The 6,928-nt window shown below is 40.0% G+C and overlaps 1 long non-coding RNA gene across 1 annotated transcript; it reads right to left on the bottom strand.

Annotated features, from left to right (window-relative positions):
• Nucleotides 1–4,438: 4,438 nt before the first annotated feature.
• LOC114278293 (uncharacterized) lies at nucleotides 4,439–6,673 on the bottom strand. The gene is made up of 2 exons (XR_014337130.1): nucleotides 6,215–6,673; nucleotides 4,439–4,763 (listed from the first exon to the last, which is right to left on the bottom strand). It is a non-coding gene; the product is annotated as an uncharacterized LOC114278293 (long non-coding RNA).
• Nucleotides 6,674–6,928: the final 255 nt, after the last annotated feature.

Raw genomic sequence — 6,928 nt, forward strand, 5'->3', positions numbered from 1 at the left:
ACTACACAAGTAACCTCGACACCCTTTCTGAATCAACTTACAGGCCTTAATGGACGAAATCAAGTATGGTGGGGGCACTACCCCTTTACCCTGGAAAGTAACCTCGGTTAGGTTTGGGGGTCTCAAGGTGACACCTTTCGAAACACAGTTAATAGATGCATTGTTTGCAACTAACCAGTCCATTCCCAGTATAATATCAAAATGAGCTAGGTCTAGAGGCATCAGATCTACTAGCAATTCAACATTCTCAATCACAACAACACATGCTCTGTAAATGGATGCAACAAACATAGATCTCCCAGATGGAGTAGATACAGACAACACATAATCAAGGGGCTCTAGTTCTCTATTAATTTTCTCAGCAAACTTGGTAGATATAAACGAATGAGTAGAACCCGAATCAATTAACACATAAGCATCTTGGGAGCAAATTAGTAAAATACCTGACACCACTGCCTCAGCATTCTGAGTGTCTCCTGGTACTAATGCAAACACTCTGCCCTGTCTCATCTGTACTCTCCCAGCATTTCCTTTCTGAACGGAACCCGAGGTATTTTCTCCTTTCTTGTTGTTATCAGTCTTTGTTTTGGGGCAATCCCTCACATAATGGCCCATCTCGCCACATTCATAACAGGCTCCAGACGTTCGTCGGCAGATCCCGAAATGCTGTTTCCCACAATCCGAACACGTCGGTTTAACACTCCCTTCCTGCCTTAGGTTACCAGTACTGTCCATGTTCGTTCTCTTCTTGGTGTTCAGCTGTCCTCGGCGATTGTCATAGTTCTGTCTCTTTCGCTGGTTTTCTCCCGAGCTCTGGTATCGGTTCAAATTAGCTTCGGCGTGAATGGCTTTGTCCAATACTTCGGCATAAGTCGGCATATCGAGTAAACTCACCCTGTCTTGAATCGGTCCACGAAGTCCACACTCGAACTTCCTGGCCTTCATATATTCGTCGTTGGTCATGTGAGGTACAAACCTTACCAGTTCAGTAAAAGCGCGGTCATATTCCGCCACTGTTCTGTTGCCTTGCGTCAGAGTATGAAATTCGGTAGCCTTGCGGTTTCGAACACTTAGGGGAAAATGTTTCTTGTAAAACAATTCTAAGAATCGGATCCAGGTCAAATCTGGATTGCTCCCTCTAACCATCATCCACCACCTGCGGGCGTCATCATCTAATGTGAATGCTGCCAACGTCACTTTCTGAGCGTCGGTGCTAGGGAAGATCTCGAACAACTTTTCTATCTCCAAAACCCATGCCTCAGCCTTCATCGGCTCTATACCCCCAGAGAATCTCGGTGGTCTCATCTTCTTGAACTCCCTGATCAAAGCTATCGTCCCATCCCCATACAAGACTGGTTGCGGGGGAATCTGCGGCACAGGAGGAGGTGGAGGTGGGGCTACATTTCGGCCGTTGGTCTGCTCGGCCTGAGTCGACGTAGCACTAGCGAACTGCTGTCTGGTTTGCCTCAACTCGCGGGCCAAACCTTCAACTAATCTTTCCAATCTGTCCATTCTATCTTCGGGCTGATCTCGGCCAAGTGGTGGTCTACCTCTCCTCATGATACTATGAGTATGCAAGGTATGATTTTAAAACAATTAAGCAAATAACCGCATAGGCAAGCAACAAATAAACACATCAAGACAATGCACATTTCGTTCAAATAACAAATACCATGATGCAACTCTAACATCTTTCTAAGGGAAATCCTATGCTCTTCAGGACTCAAAGTGTGTGAATAACGTATACCGAGGAACTTGTGCTCTGATACCACTCTGTCACGACCCCAAACCGCCCCTAGTAGTTTGGTGCCGTGATGGCCAGTAATCCGTAATTACCGAAGGCCAACCTTTCAAAACTGAACACAATCAGAGTACGAATATAGGGGGCTCACAAATGCGGAAGCGATAAATCAAATACAAGCGGTCCATAAGAGCTGTGCGTAGATTAAAGCAGTGCCAAACATTTCCAATTAACTTCACAATTTAAATACAACAAGATACAAAATACATGTTACATCTTGATCAAAAGGCTTCTCGAGCCGACATATACAAAATACAGCTAGTACAAGTCAAGAAGCATGATTTTCAAGAATTCGCCGACATGCAAAACAGGGCATCGCCGACGTAAATACAAAGTAAGGCCGACAAATACACGAATCCAAAACAAGTATCCCAACGAACTAGGCGTCGCCGCCGTCCTGCTCATCACCTACATATATATAGAGGGGTGAGTACAAAACTCAGTGAATGGTACTAAAAATAAAGGTTTTACATGAATAAAGCCGAGGTCCTTCAAAACGAAACACACCAAAACTTTTAGCAAGGCAAGTGATGAACCGTATTCATCGTTTAAATATCGTAACATCAGCGAGACAAGGGATGAACCGTATTCATCATCAAATATCGTAACATCGGCGAGACAAGGGATGAACCGTATTCGTCATCAAATATCGTAACATCGGCGAGACAAGGGATGAACCGTATTCATCATCAAATATCGTAACATCGGCGAGACAAGGGATGAACCGTATTCATCATCAAATATCGTAACATCGGCGAGACAAGGGATGAACCGTATTCATCATCAAATAACAAAAGCTGTACGATCCGTAATCGCTTGGTCAAAAGTATTGCGAAAGTTTAGAGTCCTCCAATACAAGGGACTTGTGCACTTGGTACCGCGAAAGTTTAGAGTCCTCCAGTACAAGGGACTTGTGTTACTTAGGCCCGTAGCCCGATTTAACAAGGACCGTATCCTTTACACATAGTACTGCGAAAGTTTAGAGTCCTCCAGCACAAGGGACTTGTGTTACTTAGGCCCGTAGCCCGATTTAACAAGGACCGTATCCTTTCCAAAGATGGCATCAAAACAAGGAGTATACTTGACTCATCAAACAAGAGCTATTTATTCATGCTATCAAATACTTTCGTCAAACAAGCAAGCAAGATTTATCAAAACGAGTATAACATAGCTTTATCAATAATACCACTCACCTAGTTCTTCAGGTGTAGACTCGAAGCAAATATCAAGGACCTACAATCACATGGCAAGTCACATTCTCAAAGCAAGCTCCAAATACATGCAAATGATCTCGGCATTCTTGCCAGATCCAAGTCAAAGACAAAGCAAAACAAGCTGGGAGTTTAATCACTGCTCCCGCTCATAAAAACACACCGGGTACTGACCAGGATTAAGCCGAGGTCCCGTTAAACAAAGTCAGGAAAAACCTGGGTTTCCTTTGAAGAATATGAAGAACATGATCATTTGAAAGATGGATGCAAGTTCACAACTTGTTACAAAAATCTGAGTTTTCATGCCAAGAGTTCAAAATATGGACCTAAGTACCCATTCAAGAAGGTCATGCAAGAACAACCACAAAAACACGGTTTTCGTTCCAAACTCTTCGATCAAAATGGGACTTTGTTCAAGAACACATGAAAAACCATTTTCTCTTTCTAAAACCAACTTCAAAACGATGCATGACATGCAAAACAGATCCGATCATGCAATGCAGCTAGATATTCAGCAAGAACAACCAAAGGAGATCAAGATTCTAACCTCAAAACTCGGATCTAACGGTTCAAGCTACAAAGATCAAGCTTGGAAGACTACTCTCACTCAAGAACTCTTCTTCCTCCTCTCTAGAGCTTCTCTCTCTAAAACAAAGATTTGAGACAAGAAATGATTTGTTTCAAGGTCTGTCGGCTGCCTTAACAAACAGCTCGGACACGTGGCATTACCGGGTTGGTTCAGCTCCAAAAAGGTGATTGATGGACAAGACAAGCCTCTGACAAAGCTTATGCAGCAAGCTCGGATAAGACACATCGGCAACAAGATGACATCGGCTCAAAACAAGGATCCAACAACGGGATGGAAAAACATCGGCTAGGGAGGACGACGCTTGACTAAGCTGTGCCACACCTTGGCCGGGGTGCGCCACATCTCGGCCTAGGCCATACCTGCCTGCGGACAAGGTCCAAGTGCAAAACATCTCGGCAATGAATGCCCGAGGTGAAGATGGGGTTGAACAAGATCTCAAGATGGTTCTAAGTACAAAGGTCAAAGGCGGACTAAGCTCAGGATGATCTCGGCTACACACACACTAAGCAAGGAACAAAATCATGCAAGCAACTTAAGCAAATCAAGCCAAGATAAAACCTTTAAATTAACATAAGCGGCAAGACCATGCAAGAATGTACGCAAATATGGCAAGAGCAAGGTGAGGGTTGTCACAAAATTACTTAGAAAATTCCCAAAAAATTCTGAGTAAATTACTCGAAAAATTGTCAGTAAATTACTAAGTAAACTGTTAGTAAGTCACTTAGTAAATTCCTAATAAATTCTCAGAAAATTACTCAATAAATTCTCAATAAATAATTCAGCAAATCTTCAGTAAATTTCTCAGAAAATTGTTAGTAAATTACACGGTAAATTCTCCGTAAATTACTAAGTAAATTATCTGTTAATTCTCACTAAATTAATCAGTACTGTAACGCCCCAACTTCCGAGCCGTTAAATACGCACAATAATACAACACAAGTAGGATAGATAACCAGAACATCTTAATATACATATATAACCAGAGTTAATATCACAGATAATTCGTTTATGTTCCATTATAGGATTACCAAACATTGCCAAACCAAAAGTCAAAAGGAAAAAAAAAAAAAACTAGTCTTAAGTCTTCAAATGAACCACTGCTCCAACACTTCATCTTGTTTGCCTTCGAAATAACCTTCACCATTGTAAACTGCTTCATCACCTGGCATGACACGCCATGAGCTTGGAATGCCCAGTAAAAACACACACACCCCCATATCTTCTATCAACCAATCAACTATACACAGAACAAAATAGGTAACATAACATACAATATTACAACAAGGGTCTATGAATTAGTAGTTAGACTAGACATCTAAAAGAGATCCTTCTACCCAACCACAAGGATTGAACACCGGACTATTCAGAACTCCCCCTTTTGCTGCTTTGCAGACCTTACAACCTATGCCCACATCCTGGTTATTTACCGGTCAGTGACATTGATGGACCTCAAAAGGGACAACCAAACAAGTGGACTTGCTTACACCCTGCACATACCATACCAAATCATTCCTAGGGCTCGCTTACACCCTGCACATATCATACCAAAGGGCTCGCTTACACCCTGAAACCACCACATAGAGTCTGAATACATCCGTGTCAACCTAGGGGCTCGCTTAGACCGCTTGCGCAAGACTTAACTCATTTGGTTTTAATCCCATCATAATTCATGCCATTCATATGTATAAATTATTCCAACACCAATGTGAACGTCACCCATTGCCAACCCCTTATCATTTCCCGTTTATTGGATCTTTTGCCGAGCAAGTTAGTCACATTCGGTAATTCGGTAATATAAAAGAGCATGAGACAAACATAAGAGAAGAAATATAGCCCATGATAAGCATACAGAAGTATGGTAAGGCAAGCAAATAACATTAGGCATGCTTTGAAATACTTAGAGACAAATAACACAATAAAACACCATTTCCAGCACAGTTGGGTTCTGCAGGGCTAACAAGAATGCTTTGGGAAAAATACTTCTAGGTCAAATTAGGGGCTGAAATTGCACAGAAATAATAATTAACCTGGCTAGTTTCAATTCCAATTCTTAGAATTTGCATAGCGCCTCCAGAAATTCATCTACAAGCTATATTCAAAAACCTGTCCAGATTTGTTACCCTTTGGGAAAACTAGCTTTCCTCTCAATCTACCCGATGATTTTAACCCAAATAAATTCCATTGGAAAGAGGACTCAGAATTCTAAGTTTTGACAAAAGAACCAACATGAGATGATTTTTATGGAATTTTATAAAATTGAAGGAAGGGGACTGTTTTTCAGAGACTCAGGACCAGATTTCTAAATAAAATATCCAAGCCCTAAAAACACATAATTAGGGGCTAGTAAAATTATCACAAGCTCTAAACACACCAAATAGCCTACACTAAATTCAGATTTGAAAAATAAATAGGTTTGATATTTCTTTTAAATTAGAGAAGTTGCAGCAGTGCATAATTTGGAAAATTTCTAAGGCAAAGTCACTAAATCAAACCCACACTTTCATACACATCAAAAACCCTATATACCATTAATATGCAACACAAGAGGGTATCTAGACAATAGGATGAGATGGGTGAAAGAATTGGAGAAGACATAGAACGGTGTGTTCTTACCTTGACCCTAGAAGGCACCAATTTCTTCCTTTTCTTTTCTTCTTCTTCTCTGCTTCCCTCTAATCACACTCTCCTTCTCTCACCCTCTCCTTGGCTGCTGGTATGTGTGTGTGTGTGTGGAATTGAGACAAGGCTCATAATTTATAGGAAATAAGCTTGGTCTTAGCTTAATGACTAAGGAAGCATAAATATCTAGATATTTTTTTATTTTGTTTTTCAATCAATTTTCAACCAAAATATTATTTGTGATACCTATGTACATAATCAAATAAATAATATTCTATTCAAATAAATAATAAATATTCAAATAAATAATAAATAAAAGAACAACAAAAACAAAAATAAAAATAAAAATAAAATGTATGAATTAATTTATAAACTAAGAGGTAAATAAATAAAAACCAAGTTTTAGGGTATTTCCAATTATAAGGTGGTGTTCTCGGTTTAATTTTGATAATATACAGGTAAATTATTCTTTATTGGGCCATTTTGCAGACTTTTACAAAACTAGGTGCTGAAATGCTATTAAACTAAGGCTCAGGGTTTTATGTGTAATTATCAAAAATTAGGGTCTCTACAAGTACATAACTCAGAAAATTACTCTGTAAATTTCGAGTAAATTCTCAGTAAAGCACTTAGAAAATTCTGAGTAAATTCTCAGTAAATTCTCTATAAATTACATAGTAAATTACCAGTAAATTACTCAGTAAATTC

Source organism: Camellia sinensis, chromosome 8 (genome assembly GCF_055761805.1).
Source record: "Camellia sinensis isolate YWXY chromosome 8, ASM5576180v1, whole genome shotgun sequence".
Classification (NCBI taxonomy): Eukaryota; Viridiplantae; Streptophyta; class Magnoliopsida; order Ericales; family Theaceae; genus Camellia; species Camellia sinensis.